This window comes from Ambystoma mexicanum, chromosome 9 (genome assembly GCF_040938575.1).
Source record: "Ambystoma mexicanum isolate Mex_15411 chromosome 9, UKY_AmexF1_1, whole genome shotgun sequence".
NCBI classification, from domain to species: domain Eukaryota; kingdom Metazoa; phylum Chordata; class Amphibia; order Caudata; family Ambystomatidae; genus Ambystoma; species Ambystoma mexicanum.
In genome coordinates, this window is record NC_090931.1 from 629354995 (window position 1) to 629374620 (window position 19626).

Consider the following 19626-nt stretch of genomic DNA (forward strand, 5'->3'; position numbering starts at 1 on the left):
GGCCCGGATCACCAGGCCGGATCTCCGCATTCTAGGGGTCACCCCAAGTATCTGCAGTCGCAGAGGATTTGCTTGTGCAGCTTGGAAGAACTGCAGCTGTAGATGATCTGCGCCCTGACCTTGTCCTCCTCGAAATATCCTAGGGCACAGGACAGTGCGATGCCGCACAGCTTCCCGGGGAATGCATCAAAGCTCTCCCCTTCCTCCTGCCTTGTACACCTCATTCTGAACCGTTCATAGTCCCTGTTGACCATGGGTCTAAAGTATTCATTCAGGGCCGCGATAGCTGCATCATAGGTCTGATTTGCAAGCCTTAATGTCTTGAACAGCGTCTGAGCAGCCAGTCCGGCGGAGTAGAGGAGTGTTTGGCGTTTGGCCGTGTCCTTGATCTCCACCGCCTCGAAGTACAACTCCAGGTTCTCTACCCAGGCTGTACACCGGGCCCCCAGACTTGCAGGCGCACCCAGGACATCTAAATGGGGTATTGGTGCGAGCTGACCTCGACATGTCCCTTCGTCATCCGACATGATTAATGCTGTACAGGATGCCGGATGTGGCCACTGGTGTTGAGTGTTGGGGAGTGCTCGCAGTTACTGGGCCTCAGGTGGCTTGCCCCCTTGTGGGGAGGTCTTTTTGAAGGCGCATAAGTGCTCCCCGGGCAGCTGCTACTTTTGGGGATATTGATGGTAGCAGAGGTGTCAGGATGGGTCCATCCCTATTGTAGCGCTCCCTGGACTGGGCCTACAAGTTCCTACCCCTGTAGACCACACCCCTGGCACTCACTGGTGATGGACCTCAGCGGTGCCACCCAGCATGGAATTCCCCCGAGGGCGCAAAAGCACTCCGGGTGGAGCCGCTACCCTCGGGTTTGGCACAGATGTGGCCTGCGGGAGGGGTTGATGTTCCATTTCCTCACCCCTGCCCACAACGGACAGCTTTCTCCGTTTACTTGTTTACTGCTGTTGCCGGGTGTGGTAGGCTATGCCCCTTTTCTGGGCCGCTTGGCCAGCCTCGAAATCCACTTTCAAAAGTTAATTAATATTTCCTTCCGGGCCTGGGTGTTGATAGGCCTTCTTTCACTGTGGCCCCGGGCCTGCTCAGGGTGTTCACTGCCGTGTCCCGGTGGGAATGTTTCTCCCCTTACCCGCGGGCGAGGCGGAGAGAGGGCATCGCCCCCTTTCTTTGTTCAGGGGCTCGCTGTGGCCACTCCCCTTTTCCGGGCCTGCACTCCGCCGCGGCCCAGTTCTCTAGGCCCCGCCTCCCGGTGAGCCGCACTGCTGGTGTAGCTCTGCTGCAGATGGATCATCCAGCCGTTTTTTTTTTTTCAAAACACAAATGATTTCACCCGTCAGCAGCCCGGGGCTAGGCGGGTTTGCTCCCCGCTCTGATGAGATGCGCAGGTGATCCGTGGGCCCGGAGCTCCAGGCTCCTCCCCTTTTCTTTGTCTCCGAGGCTCGCAATTAAGTGGCACAGCGAGTAGAGCGCTCGCTTTGACATCCGTGCAGAGCCTGCTAACGCAGGTTAGAATCCCGGTGGGGCCAAACTCAGCCTTTCATCCTTCCGAGGTCGATAAATGAGCACCAAACACCGTGGGTAATAATAAGTAGCGCTCAGATACCTGCCAAATTATTATTATTATTATTATTATTATTATTAGGCCATGCCCCTTTTCCGGCCCGCACTCGGTTCAGAGCCCAGCCTCACCACTCGGCCCGGATTCTCGTGGGATTCTCTTTCTGAGGTCGATAAACGAGCACCAACTTTGGTTGGGATGACGATGATGTATGTAAACATGTTCTAAGTACAGCGCTTAAGCGTAAGTGCTATATAAATAACGAATCATTATCATAATCACTGCTCTGGGCAACCTACCAGCCCATAATTATTTTAGCCCTTCTTCGCCATTAAAGAAGGGGAACAGCCACTTCAAAACCACTCTTGGATAGGGTGAACAGATTTAAAAAGTGAAAAATTGGGACTTGGCAACTAACATAAAAATAGGACTAACTCTTGAAAGTGGCTGTCAAGCCACTACACACTTCAGTAGCGTTTGGAGGAGAAGGGGGTTTAAGTGTTACTGTTCAAACAAACACATGTTATAATTAATTGATCATAAACGAACACTATCTTAAGTTGTAAAATGCACCATTTCTTCTGTGCGAGATTGTGCATTCCTGCCTGTGCCAGCTATGAAGACCTACTACAAAAAACCGGGACCACTGCAGTTTCCAATGGAAATATAATCTTGCGAAGGGGGACAGAGCACCAAATTCCGCGACAGTCCCAGCAAAACCGGGACGTCTGGTGCCCTTACTCTTGGACCTGCCAAATATGAGAGCTGTCTGCTCAGAACTGCTAGGCCATGTATTTGCAAGGCAACAACAAACATCCTAAGACATTTTTCGGCCTTATTGGCCCCATTCAGTGAATTGCAACTGGACTACCAAGGCGTGGAAAGTACGGGACCCACGTCAGAGAACCACACTCTCTCATATGGGAAGTGATGGAGGGGAAACTGTGACTCAATTATAATGACTGCCATTTCTCTGGGCAGCCTGCCAATATAAACCAGTCTTGCTCCTTCCACTAATGGGAGCAACCACTCCCGAAATACAAGTGTGTACAACACTAAGGAGAGGGACCCTGGTGAGATACCTGGGGAAGAACCGGGTATAGTCTAGATTCAAACCACAAAGGAGCCCCTGAGCACAAGGCAGAAACATGCAGGTGCTTGGTTGGGGCACTGTGCATAGGGCTCGGGGCTTAGAAATCCAGACTGAAATTCTCCTTTTAGGCAAGTGCTTTTGCCCAGTAAATGAAGGTGTCAACCTCCGCAGCTTTAGAAGGCGTATCAGTTACATCCACTACCTCCTCCCCTTCCTCCTCACCTGAGTCCTCTGGAGAAGTTTTGCGGCGGTTAGCCTTCTTTCCGATCTTCTTCTTCTTTGAGAAGAGGTAGGGCCGTCCGCGGTGGGAAGCCACCCTGATTCCCTGCCAAGCAGGGAAGCAAGAGGCTTCCTTCCCGCAGGGACCGAATAGATGAGGTAAAAAAGCGGATGCTTAAAAAAAACCTCGGTGAACAAGATAACAGTCCAGCAGGTCCGGAGAGAGAAGTGATGAAGATCTGCAGGTCCGATGTCAGAAGGAGGATGACTGGAGCAAGGATCCTGGACAGGTGTCGGAAGGCGAGGTAAGTCCTTAGAAGATTCCAGGAGAGGTGGACGAGGAAAAATCAGCCGAAGAGGGCAAGTGGCAAAGAGAGAAAAGGAAAGGAAGACAGGAGAACCAGGACGGCGAAGGAGCGCTGCGGGCGAGAAAAAAAGAAAGAACGGCGAAGAGACCCCGACTGGTGGCCCAAGGGTCAGCAAGGTAAGCACGGAGGAAAAAGCACACGGAGCAAGCAACAAGGGAAAGAAACAAAGTTGCAACGCACCGAACCCGGAAGTGGGCGGTGCTTAAGTAGCAAAACCAGGGATACAGAGAAAGACTAGAGCGGGCAAAAAACCCGGAAATGGACAGGAAAACAATGGACGACCTAACGGCGCCGCCAACGCCAGGTGTTCCATAGCCCCCACCGGCGACTAGACGCCGGCGGCATGACAGAAGGTAGATGTATCGCCTCTCTCTAACAGTGTAACTTGCTAAAGCAACCTCCAGACCTGCAGGAGACTGACACACATCTCACCACGCACATGCGCTTTACAGAGTTCCGGGGAGGCCTAGCAAGGGAAATACCTTTCTGTTCCTACCTATTCTAGAGCTAGTGCTTCCATTGGAAGTGAATGTGGGCTGTGCTCCCAGAATCCCACTTCTTTCCTGTAACAAAGAACAACCCCCACACAAAATCCCACCGGAAGGGTCGGTTGGCTGGAAGGAGTACCCAGAAAAGAAAAATATGCTCCTGTAACAACAGCTGTTGTCCAGAGCCCATAAAAGGCAACCATTACATAATAATAATAATAATAATAATAATAATAATAATAATAATAATAATAATAAGAACTTAGATAAATCATTGCCAGATATATAACTGCCCCAACTGTGGAGTCCCTTAAACGAATGAAATACAGTTTCACTTAATCGCCTGAAGTGCAGCTCTGATAAGAATTAAGTAAACAAATAATCAATAAATAACAGCCTCAAATGCAGGGTCTCTTTGCAATATATACCATTTCATTTATAAAATGGATTACAATTCTGATGAGCATTAAATAAATAATCAACAAATAACATTCCCAAACGCAGGGTCTCTTTGCAAAAAATACCATTTTATTTAAAGGCCTGAAGTGCAGTCTCAATGAGTATTCAATAAACAAATAATAATATAAGCCTAGGGTGGGTGGCGAAGCAGAAGAACTAGGATGAGTTGGAGTCATTTTTAAGTTTGTATTATAAATAAAGGGATGAAACGCCTAACTTGCCCTATTTCTATGAGGGAAGTTCCCTACCTAGCAAAGCAAAAGCTAACGTGGGCTTTAAAGTCCAAATTAAAATTCTCCAGTCCGAATCCTATCCTACTAACTGGCCCTACCAATTTAGGGAAAACAGCAAACTAAAAACAGGAAATGGGAGGCTTTGTTCAATAGCCTCAACCAGGTTTCTGCTTCGCCCAATTTCTATTTGGTGTGCTTGGGTTTCAAACGTTTCTTTTAAACAACACAGGATATTCTTCCTAGTCTTTGTAACAAACCTTTTACAACATCATGTTGGGTTTCATTTTCTTCTGGTATCAAAGAAAACGGTCTCTTGTTGTAACATCTCCATTCCTCTGGGAAACAACAAAACAAAACACTTCCTCCTTCAAGGTGTTGGGATCTCCTCACGTTTCTCTGATCCTCGTATATATGTTATTTTCTTGTATCCAAGTTGTTTCAAGTGGGGCGACTGTTCACCCTATTTTATCAAAGTTTTGTACTTTCTGTTACTTGTTCAGCCTTGATTCAAAGTGTCTCCTTTTCTTTGGCTGTTTGTACATTCGTGTTTCTCATTAATACATTGGACTGCCCTCTTAGGTGACCCTTCCCATCACAAGGGTATTAGTCCCGGGTGCATGGTACAGCCCTTACTCCGAGTGTCGAGATAAGCCCAAACCTTCTGATGTTGATGGTAGCAGTGGTTCTGTAATTCGCAGATAGCTATTTATTTTAGTTTTTTCTTGGGGCCTCCTGTTCTTAGGGAGAGATTTAGGGGTGCCTTTCTTTCTGAGATTCTCAATTCTAGTATACCGAGCCATCTTTGGGACTTTTCGTGGTTGCGATGGGGAAGAAGATCTCAAATTTAGGGGACAACATTGCGTGAGATGTCTGAATTTCCTGCATGAATAACATGCATGTCCTCTGGGGAAGGTAGGGACAGATGTGGAATTTCATAATCCCCCATGATTTCTCCATTTGGACTACCGTTAGAGGGGTTTCTGTCCCGGGTAATCTCTTTCTGATGTATCTCACCCAACTCCTTGTATGTATCAGGCCCCTCTGAGTAGTTTGTTACATCCTCATGGTTGAGTCGTTCTTCCTCTTCTTCACGTTCCCCAGAAAAGCTATTTCATTACAAAAAGAGGGAACGTGGACACAGGACTCTCAGGTTTCTTTTTCTCTTCAGTGGAGGAGGGTTCACAGGGCCTTTGTTGATCAGAGGCCTGCATGTTATCCAAGAAGGTGGTAAGTCTTATCTGGATTCCATTAGGGCATAACTGTCTCTCTAACTCAGTGGGAGATTGATGGATCTTGTAGGAGGACCTCATATAGAAAATGCACCACCAACTCCCCTCTCTGGATTTCACTGGATTTGGGGAGAGTAGTTTAGGAGGATGAGTTGAAACTCTCCTTCACAGGGAAACACTCCTAATCTGGTTTCCGGTCAAGGGTTTGCCAGAGGGCTTACATAGAACCAGAATCCTGGTGGGATGTCTATGTGAGTACCTAGACTATGGGCCTCATTACGAGTGTGCCGGTCCGGTAAGCAACTGTGCCGGTAAGCCTTTGTAATTGTAATATCTCAGTGTTTTTGTGAAGCCAGGTGCTGGAAAAATGCACGAGTCTGGCGGCAGCCTGCTGTTTTTACCAGCACGGCTACCACCGGACTCGTAATGAGGCCCTAAGAATAGCGTTGTCCCTCACAGGCATACACTGGTCACAGGGACTAAAGATCTGATAGTTTTCCTCTTTACGTACTGCCAAATCGGTAGGATCGCTTTAGAAGTAATGGTGAATAGTGAGGCCCAACCTACTTCTATCAGTATTTGGGTGACCGCAGGAGTCTGGCCAAACAGGGTGTTGTGGTCCTAACTCTACTGGGAAGTGGGTCAACCCCATCTCAGGTGTTAAGCTACATATCGGTTTGATGGACTGTATCTCGTGGTTGTCCATATCCCACTCTGACACCATATGTTGCGATCCAGAAGAAGGACTCGGACGAGTGGGAGTCATTTTTAAGGTTTTTAATAAATAAAAAGGGATACAACACCTAACTTACCCTACTTCTATGAGGGAAGCTCCCTATCTAGAAAAGCAAAAGCTAAAGTGGGCTTTAAAGTCCAAATGAAAGATCTCCAGTCTAAATCCTATCCGATTAACTGGCCCTACCACTTTAGGAAAAACAGCAAAATAAAAAAGGGAAATGGGAGGCTTTGTTCAATAGCCTCAACCGGGTGTGTGCTTGGTCCAATTTCTATCTGGTGTGCTTGGGTCTCAAAAACAACACAGTCTTTGTATCAAGTTGGGGTTTCACTTTCTTCTGGTATCAAAGAAAACTGTCTCTTGTTGTAACCTCTCCATTCGTCCGGGAAACAACAAAACCAAATGCTTCCTCCTTCAAGATGTTGGGTTCTCCCTAAGGTTCTCTGATCCTCATTTATGTTATTTTCGTGTATCCAAGTTGTTTCAGGTAGGGTGATTGTTCACCCTATTTTATCTAAGTTCTGTTCTTTCTGTTCGTTGTTTAGCCTTGATTCAATGTGTCCTTTCTTTCTTAATTCTGCTTCTTAGGGTATTTGTGCATTAAGGTTTATCAAACTCCCGTGATCCAGATAGCTTCCCCAGCTCTTATTCACACTTTTCATCTTAGTATAATTTCTCCTTTCATAGGGTATTTACATATTCAGGTCGCTAAGGCTCCCGTAACGTTGATAGCTTTCCAGCCAATATTCACAGTTTTGATACCACCGCTGGTCCCCTTTTCACAGGTTTTTTTTATTCTCAGGTGTCTCAGGCTTCCGTAACCTGGAAAGCTTTCATCGTCATTACACAGATATATCCGACCTCCTTACTAACAATACCAAAACAGGATCATAAATCATCCTACTTGGGGATTTAAACTTAGGCCTCAGTGATCCCAATGACTAATGCGCTATCCTTGGAAATACTATCTCCCAACTAGGGTTCAAGCACAGGATCACAGCCCCAACACATAACAAATGCAGAACCTTGGATTGGTTGGCGGACCACAACTGCAACACCACCATCCTTAAAAATTAACCAATTGCTTGGTCGGACCACCACGTCATCTCCTTCTCCATCCAAGGGAAGGTGCAGCCGAACACCATAACAGCCACCATCCCACAAACCCTCTCTAGGAATAACCGTAACATCACCTTGCAAAGCCTTTGACCTCTAATCTACAATATCCTCACCCCTGAAAACTACACTAACCTAGATGTGGATAAACTTGCTGACCTCTATAACAAAACACTTGAATCAGCAGTAGATATCATCGCTCCCATCAAACTTACCAAAGCCAAACCGGCAGCCCACCTGAACAAAGGGTTCACTCCTGAGCTTAAAATCCTTTGGAACGCCAAACAGGCGGCAGAATCAGCCTGGAGAAAAACACCTAACCCAGCCAACAAAACACTATTCACGGTAGCGGCCACCACTTACAAAATAGCTATCCTTGTAGCCAAAAAAGAGACCTATGACAACAGAATTGACAATGCCAAATCAAGAACAAAAGAGCTCTTCATTATCCTCAGGGAACTTGAGTCCCCTTCCACAACCATAGAAACCTGTGTGAAAGATGCAGACTGGTATGAGAGAATCCAAAAAGCTTTGGCAGACAAAATTGCCATGCTATAATTGAAAATCAAACAGAAAAAGACCAGCCTAGCCAAAAAAGCAAACTCTCCACGACCATCCACTCTTAAAACTCCAACTTGCCCTCCCTTTTCTTTCGCCCCTGTCTCAACGAAAGAAGTGGAAAGCATCATCAAAGGCCTCAGGCCTTCCAGATGCCAAGGGGATTCCTGCAAAGCCTCTATCATTCAGGAAGGCGCCAACGATCTGCGCCCCCCTTCATAACAGCCCTAATCAACTCCTCCTTCAAAACAAGCTCAGTACCTAGCAGCCTCAAGGAGCCGTGGGTCATGCGCCTCCTAAAAAAAAAAAGAACATAGACCCTAACAACCCCACTAATTATAGGCCAATCACCACTGTCCCCATACATCCTAAAGATCTTAGACAGAGTGGCCTACTTGCAAATCCATAAGCATCTGGAAGAGAACAACCTCTTGGGCCTCAGACAATCTGGCTTCAGGCCAAGGCACGGAACAGAGACAGCCCTTCTGGACTTAAAAATTCAGATGGACGAGGCAAAGGACAAGGGCAATCTAGCCATTCTCCTGCTGCTCGACCTCTCAGCAACCTTCAACCTCGTTGACCACCAGATCCTTACGGAACATCTGACGGCTTCAGCTGCATTCTCCAGTCAGGCGACCGCATGGGTCCAATCCTGCCTAGCCAACCGAACCTCCCAGGTCTTTTCACCGGGGGGCTTCAGCCCTCTCCACTCCCATCCTTTGTGGCGTCCCCCAAGGTTTGTGCGTTTCGCCAACCTTATACAATATCTTCACAACGCTATTGTTCGACTGCCTAGATAATCTAGGTGTCACATACACAAACTATGCTGATGACACCCAGGTTCTCATCACCCTCTCAGGTTGCTATGAAGAGGACTCCATACGGATTAACAACCTCTACCTGGAGATCCAAGCCTGGATGGCAAAACACGGCTTATGCCTTAACGACGAGAAAACTGAGCTTCTTCTCGTCGGCTCCCAACAAACTGGACCCCCGTTACGCTTCTATCACCATAGATGGTAACCTAATCACAGTGGCCAAAGAAATCAAAACCCTGGGGGTTTACCTGGATTCCACACTCTCGCTCAAAAAACAGGTAAACGCCACATCCTCCTCCACGGCCTACACAAATAAGCTCATCAATGCCTGTAAGGCTTTCCTCTCGCCTTCTAGCTGCATTACCCTAGCCAGAGTGCTAGTGCTCTCAAAAATCGACTAATTCAATACACTCTTTCAGGTGCTGCAGAATAATGCCCTCAGAGCAGCTCTGAGTATCCCGCGGCACTCTCACATCTCCAGCTTTAGACAAGATGCCCATTGGCTCCCAGCACGAGACAGAATCACCCTTAGATCTCTCGTCATCGTCCACAAATGCCTCTCTAACGACGCCCCAAGTATCTGGCAGATAAGTTTAACAAACACATATCAGCCAGACCAACCAGAACGTTATATTCTCACTGCCTACCCATCCCCAAATTCACCCTAAAAAAAGCCAGCGGTTCTAGCTTCCCGGTCCTAGCCGCCAAACAATGCATTGCTATACCTGTGAACATTAGAGCAGAACCATCCTTCTGGACCTTCAGAGTCAAAACTAAGTCCTGGCTCACCAACAAGAACTTCTCCACTGTCTGACTTATTAACCATTGTCTCAACATTGTATTCTTCCGTTTTCTGCCCTCTGACCACTTTGTAACCCGGTCACTTGCACTTATTGTTATTATCATGTATGCCTATAATTTGTTGTAACCTGCTTTAAGTCTCTGGCACCCAGTTACCTCAGGGTTTGGCGCGCGGTATAAATAAACAAACAAACAAATAAACACAATGTCGTACCTTGTATTGGTATATTTTCCGTCAGGGTTTCTCAGGCTCTCTTAACCTTGTCGGCGTGCATAGATTTCACTCAATGTCTGTCTGGTTTCTCAGGCTCCCGTAACCACACCGCCTCTCCCTGTTGCTATTTGGCTCAGTAGCTATGGTCCGATGTGTGAGGATTTCAGGGACCCAGGCTCCCTCAGGTGGTCTGGTCTTGGTGTCTGTTACAGGCCTACTGGTCCACCACAGCTTTTCGTGGTCGCAGCACCAGATGAGACAGCTGTGTTTCCGTCTCTGCCTCTCCTCCAACCTCGGCTTCTTGGTCGGGTAGAACGCCAACATATAAGGACATTGATTCTTTGGAGGCTTAACTCTGCATAGCAGTTCTCCTCCCTCAGTAGGAGTCCCTTTACTTTACAATCTGTCATTTTATACACATCACAGGGATAAATAGAACAGTGTCCCTCTTTGTTGACCAGGGCATTCAGACTCTGTTCGGCATTATCTGATGGTAAAGACATAAAAGAAGTGTCACTGGTTGGTGGTTTAAAAGAGGAGTATTCACAACAACAGAAGTAACAACAGTCTTTTTACATCCAATGTAGGTAAATAGCGTGTTCATGTGCAGGGAGTTCCTTATCTGAATGGGAGTCCTTGTCTCTGAGAAGGGAGTCACTCCCACTGAGGTCCCACTTGCCCCAACCAGTATGGAGGGTTTGGCTGGGTGGGCTACCCTCCCTATCCTCCAAAGGGGTGGCTCACCCTAAAGGGCTAGGGACAAATACCCTTGATTCGTCACAGGTGCCATTATAAAGTGTAAATCACTTAATCAACCCATGGACACATTGGTAAACAGTCTTTGGTCCACTAGTTAAGTTCCTTTTCTGTACCGCTTTACCAGATCCCTAGGTGAATTGGGTGCGGAAACAGTTGGGCCCTCCTAATATTATGGCAGTCAATACCATTTCCCAACAACACATCTCTAGGTATAGAAATCGGTCTCCTTGAAAATAGGGTGTTCCACTGTGGTAGCCAAAACCCTTGAGTCTTGTGTTATTCCTTTCATGAAAATCTTGTGGTGCATTCAGCTCTTTCTCTCTCCGAACCAATAGAGGGGGGAAAACTTAAGGGAGGCCCCAAATGAGTGGAGAAAAGATATACAATTGGAAAGACACCAACATAACAGGGTTTCTCCCTCCTTCCCTCTCTCTAGTCACAGAATCACTGAGTCACTAATGAAGAGTGACTAATAAACTTCTTTTAGGCGCTCCGAACAGAAAAGCTTCCCAACAGCTGCTGAGCAGTAATGCAAACAAACAGCTTATGGGCAGTTAGCCTCTGACAAAATGTGCTACTTGTAAAGATGTCGAAAAGGCACCAAAGGGCAGGCTTACATGCCTTATCGTACCCCCTCTCCCTTCTTAAATCCCCAACGTAACAGAGAGGGGAAAACAAATATCACACACTGTCAACCCAGCCACCTCTGTGAGAAAAACGGTTAGGTCAAAATTAAGGAATAAATGTATACCATTACGCTAACAGTGACTAACGAGGAACAGCCCCCTATAGATAACCCCCCTCTCTAATTAAAAAGGCTGTGAAACGACAGAGCGTTACATCATTCAAAACAGAGCTCCAAGGAACGTGCAGGGCCTGTGTTTGTTTTTCTATTCTTTAATCTTTAAGAAAAGTATAGTGCTGAAATGCAAGGTGACGTTTCAGTTATTTCATACTGACTCTAATCTATGACTCTAATCTCCCTTCTGTCCTCATTCTCCTTGATCTATCCTCTGCTTTTGACATGGTCAACCATGCTACCCTGCTCAATAGTCTCCCGGACAACCTTGGTATTACTGATCAGGCCCTGGCCTGGTTGACCTCCTTTCTCACCAACCGACCCTCCCAAGTCCAACTTTCCTCTCTTCTATCTCTTTCTCTACTTGTGGTCTTCCCCAGGGGTCTAACCTCTCTCCCTGGCTCGTCAACCACTACCTGGCACCTTTTGCGCACTGCATCGATACTTTCTGCTCCAATTTTCAATGTTATGTGGATGACACTCCGCTCTCTTTCAGGCTTTCCTCAGCCACATCTGCTTCTTCTCTCATACCAGACTGTCTGGCCACAATTCAGGAATGGTGTGCCATCAATGATCTCTGCCTTAATGCCAGTAGGACTGAGAGCCTCCTCATTGGGACATCCGCTCACTCCTTTCCTCTGTCTCACTGGCCGCCCACTCTGAGCCCTCTTCCTGCTCCTTCCTGTGAGGCTAAGAACCTTGGTGTCATCTTCGACTCCACCCTCTCCTTTTCTCTTCACATCTCTGACATCTCTAAGAAGTCAAACTATCAGCTGCACCTCCTCAGAGGTATTCTTCCTTTTCCCACTTTCCCCCAGAAGCTCACTGTCTTCCGCTTAGTGCTCTGGAAGGAGTCCAAGTGGGCTATGGGTGATCTCCTGTCTCAGGGCTTTACTATCTAAAACCCTGTCCCTTTTCTCTGTACTGGAGATTTGTTACAGTACAGTACTCCTGCTAGTTGGAGAAGTGTTGGTCCCTCATCGGGTTTCTCATGGCTACTTCGACAAAGCATCCTTCTTGTGGAAGTTGTAGCTTCAGCAGCTTCCAGATTCAACTCTACATCATCTCAAAGGAGTAGGAGGTGATTTTATAGACAATCCATGGATCTGGTGATCAATGATGTGCAGCTGGGGTTCCCAAAGGTCATCCAGTTTATTTCTTCCTGTTCTTCCCAGGTTTCTTAGAAGGACGTGGTCCCCATATTTTAGATCTTGAAATTGCATTTTAGCGTCATACCTTATTTTGTTACAGGCAGCATTGTTCTCAGCATTTTCTACACCTGTCGCATCAGAGGAGACGTCAAAGCACAGGTCTATGGGTAATTTGCCATCTCACCCGAACTTGTGCTGGTAAGTGGTGAATCGGGTGCTGTCATTTCCCGTACCATTGTATGTATGGAACATGGTGGCAACATTTTCTCGGGCTGCTAAGATGCCCAACATGCTCAGAAGTATGCGATTAAATTGCTCAGCTTGAGTGTTACCTTGAGTGTGGTATGGGGTGGTTCTGGTCTTTCTCACACCTATTAGTTTCATAAGCTCTTTTATCAATCTGGACTCAAAGTCAGGAACTTCATCAGAATGGAGTCGGGCAGGCCAGCCATGGTTGATGAAGAATGTCTCCCACAAGACCTTGCCTATGGTGGTGGCTTTCTGGTCCTTTGTGGGACAGGTTTGAGCTTATCTGGTAAAGTGGTCAGTTATGACCAAGGTGTTTTGTATCCCACTGATGTCCTGTTCTAGGCTCAGGAAGTCAACACAGACTAAATCCATTGTTCCATAGCTCTGCAGATGCTGTAGTGCTACTGCCAGACGAGTGGGTGATTCACTGGTGATGCATTGGACACATGTTTTGCAATAGCTGTCAACCTCCGGGCCCAGCCTAGGCCAGAAGACCCAGTTCTTTGCTAGGTCAAGGGTGCACTCACTTCCCAGGTGGCCGTGTTGGTCATGAAGTATATGGATTGTGGCTTGGTGAGGGAGCACCAGGCAATGAAGTCGCCGGTCTGGAGTCTGGATTTCTTTGTACGGAGCACCACCTTTAAATCAACATTCTCTTCCATTCTTTGGTCTAATCCCAATGGTCTGTATGATCACCAAGGCTCAGGGGCCCTTCAGCCCTATTCTCCTTCTCCTTCAGGATATGATAGGTTATTTATAAGGTTGTATACTAATTGACCTTTTCACAATTGTCCTCGAGAGAATTGACCTAATTTAGAAGATCAATTAGGACATATATGCGGGGGGAAACCCCCACAACCTCCCCACCCAATCCAAAAACCCCTGCAACCCCCCACCCAATCCCCTTATATTATTTATAATCCAAAACTAACCCAATACATATATAAAATAACTCAAATAATATAAAAGGTCAATTGTGCAGAAGGTCAGTTAGGTCAATTGTGCAAAAGGTCCATTTAAAAGGTCAATTTGGGTAATACCTGGTTTCCCCGCTCCTGGTTTCTTGCTACTGGGTTGTTTCTTTTGTAATTTTGCTCCCTTAACAGTCTCTTTTCACAACACTTGTTACACTGATGTGTGGTGGAATTTCTCCTCTCCTTAAGACTCTGTACCTGGTGGTTTCTCCTTTCCTCCCAGGGTATTTGCTTCCACTTTCTTAGAAGTTTTCCATAAAGTGTTATTGGTCACGCATTGAATTGATTTCATATAACTCCAATTCTACTCATATACAGGGTAATTCATAGAATTTCGCAGAAAAGTGTCGCAAGCGGCTGGCGCAGAGTGTCCGCGTGCGATTGTCTGCGCCAGGCGCGTGCGCCAAAACCGATTTCCGCGCACAGCGTATTCATGGATTTTAGGCTCCCAAACCAGCCGTGGCGCAGAGTATCGCAGCGACCCTGCAGCAGCGCCAGTAACGCCCCCAAGAACGCCCTCGCGCAAGGAAAAGCCATCAAAATCGCTAAATCATCGCAAAGGGCTGCGCTAACCCTGGACCAGTTTACAGGGCTTCCAAACAAGAAACGCAAAGCGGGTAACGTTCATATCAGGGGTACGCGGGAAGTTTTACACGCGATTAGCCAGGGTACGTGTACTACAGGGGTACGCGGGAATTATCACACGCGATTTGGCTGGGTACGTGTATTACAGGGGTGCGCGGGAAGTTACACACGCGATTTGGCTGGGTACGTGTATTACAGGGGTGCGCGGGAAGTTACACACGTGATTAGGCTGGGTGGGTCCTCACAGGTGTTCCCTGTACATCCTCCACGGCCCCTGCAGGCAGCCCACAAAACAGGGGACTACCCTGCACACCTGCTCATGTCTCTCACCCCCCACCCCCCCAGCAGTGGGGGGCACCCTCCACCAGGCCCCCACTCATGTCCCCTATCACTCCCACCCCCCAGCCACCAGGGGCAGCCTCCACCAGGCCCCCACTCATGTCTCCCACCACCCCCACCCCCTAGCAGTGCAGGGGCAGCACCACCAGGCCCCCACTCATGTCTCCCACCACCCCCACCCCCAGCCACCAGGGGCAGCCTCCACCAGGCCCCCACTCATGTCTCCCACCACCCCCACCCCCTAGCAGTGCAGGGGCAGCACCACCAGGCCCCCACTCATGTCTCCCACCACCCCCACCCCCAGCCACCAGGGGCAGCCTCCACCAGGCCCCTACTCATGTCTCCCACCACCCCCACCCCCAGCAGTGCAGGGCACCCTCCACCAGGCCCCACTCATGTCTCCCATCACCCCCACCCCCCAGCAGTGCAGGGCACCCTCCACCAGGCCCCCACTCATGTCTCCCGCCACCCCCACCCCCCAGCAGTGCAGGGGCAGCCTCCACCAGGCCCCCACTCATGCCTCCCATCACCCCCACCCCCCAGCAGTGCAGGGGCCGCCTCCACCAGGCCCCCACCCATGTCTCCCATCACCCCCACCCCCCAGCAGTGCAGGGCACCCTCCACCAGGCCCCCACTCATGTCTCCCACCACCCCCACCCCCCAGCCACCAGGGGCAGCCTCCACCAGGCCCCCACTCATGTCTCCCACCACCCCCACCCCCCAGCCACCAGGGGCAGCCTCCACCAGGCCCCCACTCATGTCTCCCACCACCCCCACCCCCTAGCAGTGCAGGGGCAGCACCACCAGGCCCCCACTCATGTCTCCCACCACCCCCACCCCCCAGCAGTGCAGGGGCAGCCTCCACCAGGCCCCCACTCATGTCTCCCACCACCCCACCCCCTAGCAGTGCAGGGGCAGCACCACCAGGCCCCCACTCATGTCCCCTATCACCCCCACCCCCCAGCAGTGCAGGGCACCCTCCACCAGGCCCCCACTCATGTCCAACTCATGTCTCCCATCACCCCCACCCCCCAGCAGTGCAGGGCACCCTCCACCAGGCCCCCACTCATGTCTCCCATCACCCCCACCCCCCAGCAGTGCAGGGCACCCTCCACCAGGCCCCCACTCATGTCTCCCACCACCCCCACCCCCTAGCAGTGCAGGGGAAGCACCACCAGGCCCCCACTCATGTCCCCCATCACCCCCACCCCCCAGCAGTGCAGGGCACCCTCCACCAGGCCCCCACTCATGTCTCCCATCACCCCCACCCCCCAGCAGTGCAGGGCACCCTCCACCAGGCCCCCACTCATGTCTCCCACCACCCCCACCCCCCAGCAGTGCAGGGCACCCTCCACCAGGCCCCCACTCATGTCTCCCACCACCCCCACCCCCAGCCACCAGGGGCAGCCTCCACCAGGTCCCCACTCATGTCTCCCACCACCCCCACCCCCCAGCAGTGCAGGGCACCCTCCGCCAGGCCCCCACTCATGTCTCCCACCACCCCCACCCCCTAGCAGTGCAGGGGCAGCCTCCACCAGGCCCCCACTCATGTCCCCTATCACCCCCAGCCCCCCAGCAGTGCAGGGCACCCTCCACCAGGCCCCCACTCATGTCTCCCATCACCCCCACCCCCCAGCAGTGCAGGGCACCCTCCACCAGGCCCCCACTCATGTCTCCCATCACCCCCACCCCCCAGCAGTGCAGGGCACCCTCCACCAGGCCCCCACTCATGTATACCATCACCCCCACCCCCCAGCAGTGCAGGGCACCCTCCACCAGGCCCCCACTCATGTCTCCCACCACCCCCACCCCCCAGCCACCAGGGGCAGCCTCCACCAGGCCCCCAATCATGTCTCCCACCACCCCCACCCCCCAGCCACCAGGGGCAGCCTCCACCAGGCCCCCACTCATGTCCCCCTGCCCACAGGCCCTGACAATCCTCAAGCATGGGCCTCATGGCCAGCCACCATAGCCCAAAGACACAACCAAGTATTACATGCGCCCATGATACTACTCCAATGGAAACAATGTAAATGAACACATGTGTCTCACACACACACAATGGTTGCAAGTGAACCTGAAAACCCATATCATGACATGCATGAAAACAATGAGATGAAACCACACATTGAAGAATGAAAAAATCAAAATAATGTATTAAAAACAACAGTAATGGCAATCAAAATTAAACAACATACACAGTATAAAATAAAGAAAATTAAGCTGGCTGTCCCTTTTCAAATTAAAATCAATAAATGATAATCCAAAAAAATGTCTTCCAAAGTTCAAGTCCATAAAAAGGAAATGAAGGGAAAAAAGAAATAGAAAACCATTGCTCCATGGAAAAAAATATTCATAGTAAAATAAATATCCAAATGCAAAGTACAACTATGTACAAAGTATTCAGGGTCCATCATCCCAACAGAAGAAATGAAACATACAAAAAAACCTATCTAAAATGGAAGTATATACAAAAGGTGGAGCAGTGTCCGTCGACTGCAAATAAAAATAAACAATAAAGGAAACCTATCACTAAACAACTATATACAATGGCGGCGGGCCAGTCCAGCGGCTCACTCAGTGGTGTTCCGGGCCAGGGCATCATCAAACTCCTCGTCTATGTCCCGGAGGCGGTCCTGTTCCATGGCCCCGAGGGTCCGCAGGGACGCCGACATGTTCACCTCCAACTCCCTGCGGATTGCCTCGAGGCACTCGGCCCACCTCAGGGCCCTCCGCATGGAGTTCTCCGCCCTGACCATCGTGAGCCGCGCCTCTTCCGCCCGCCGCCGCTCCGCATCTATGGCGTGGCCCAACCGCTGCCACACGGAAGTCACTGCCCGTCCAGGGTCCTCCTGCCCTCCGGCCGATGCCTGCCCCTCCGATGTTGAAGGCCCCGAGCTATTGTGGCTCCCACCTACAGCCTCCTGCTGCTGCAGCTGCTGCTGTCCATGTACCCTGTCCGATAGTGCCTGCACATCCTCCTCCAGCTGGGGTGCAGTCGTTGATGTGGCCACCCCTGCTGGACGTCCGACTCCCGACTGTGGCAGGGATCTGTTGTCCACCAGCCTGGCCGCACGGTCGGAGGCAGCTCCACAGGGCACCCAGGTGACACATGGGTGGGAAGATGGCATGGAGGACGACTGGGGCATAGGGGGTTCTGTGAAGAAGGGGTTCGGAACAAGGTCCAGGAAACGGAGGAATCCAGCCCTGGTGAGCTGTCCCAGTGGGTCAACGCGGTCAACGAGCCATGCGAGAAGACGTGCAGACCCATCATGAAAAGACTGCAGGTCAGCTCGCATGGCCCGTTGACGCAACGCCACCCCACCCTGGACAGGCTCAACCTGGTGCAGGATAGCCACATCCGCAGGGAGAGGAAGGCCAGGTGTTGTAAGCCAATCCCCTCCCTGAGAACGGGTCTGGAGGTAGGCATCCCCACTGGTGCAAGATGATGCAGTGACAGGAGCAGGGACAGGATTGCACACAGGCACCTCCGCGGTGACCTGTGCTGCCTCCTGTCCCTGATCCTGCACTGCACCACTAGCACCAGTGGAATCCCCACCTCCAGACCCCGCCTCTGTCGCTTGCACGGCCTCCTCCTCCTCCAAACCCCCCACCAACCTGGATGACTCCATGCCATCTTCCTCCGTTGGGCCCTGTGGGGTCCCAGCTGCCCCTTCTGCTGCCGAGGAGTCCAACTCCAACCTCCGCCTCTTGGACCTCCCCTCGGCAGCTGCGGCCTGGGACACGGCACCGGACTCCTCACTCCCCGACGAGATCACAACCTGGGAGGGGATCCGGGCCTTGCGTCTCCGGCTGGTGGTGCGACCCCTGCCGCTGTGCTCCACAGCACCTTCTCCGCCCTCTTCATCAGTTGACGCTGCAGACAGGGAGAAAGAAAACACAGGCATCAGGGCACTGTAAAATGGACTCATACACACATGACAGTTATACATGAGTGGCATTGGTAAACCTCAAACATGGCATCACAATTCCCAACACACATGTCATTTCAACTTGCACACATGAGCCATACCACAGCCATATTGCAACAGCCAGCACCATCCATTCACATACAAAAGCATGAGCAGCCAAAGGTCATCCACACATCACATGCAACATAGGGAGTACACTACACATGCACACACACCACCAATCTTGCATGCATGTGTACACCTCCGCCAACTGTCGCAGTGTTCCGATCGACATCCATGTCACACCTGACAATCTTTCCTCCACATCCTGTGCCATGCAAGCCCATACACACAAGCACCATCCATGTGTCACACATGAGACCCCTCGCATGTGTCACCCTCACGGCCATGTACACCCTCCTACTTGCCCACATAAAAATACATGTTCAACCTGCACACTCCTGACACACCACCACACGCACAGCTTGCAATCAGTATGCATGTACACTTACCGCTCGACTCCAGACGGGTCTGCCTCTCAAGGACCTGGATGTGGAGCGCTGGGGATATGCGTTCCAGGACCCTCATCTGATCTTCCGACAAGTCACCCCGGCGCCCCTTAGCATCCGCTGCCTTCAGGAGGCGCCGGGCCTTGTTGAGGGTCCTGGACCTGAAGTCCTCCCAGCGCTTCCTGACACGTTCGTAGTTGCAGACTGCCACCTCCTCCGCGTTGATGGCAGTCATGATGTCCATCCAGATCCGAGTCCGTCCTTCCTTGTCGGCGCGCAACCTTCCGAAGAGGGCATCATACTGCCCCAGGACATGCTCCACCAGGACACCAACTTCGGTGGCAGTGAAGCTGGTGCCCCTCTGCCTCCTTGGCCGGGGGTTGCCACTGGTGCCAGATGTTGCAGTGCCCGACATGGCAACCCCAGAGGCAGGAGTGGGTGGGCA

General features: G+C 50.6%; 1 protein-coding gene across 1 annotated transcript in view; it reads right to left on the minus strand.

The window, feature by feature from the left end:
• The window catches only part of LOC138488387 (uncharacterized), a 273772-nt gene that overhangs the window by 197296 nt on the left and 56850 nt on the right, over window positions 1-19626 (minus strand). Inside the window, exon 2 of the mRNA XM_069615326.1 lies at window positions 9906-10392. The gene's annotated coding sequence lies outside the window, so the exon portion shown is untranslated. The remainder of the gene's footprint in view (window positions 1-9905; window positions 10393-19626) is intronic.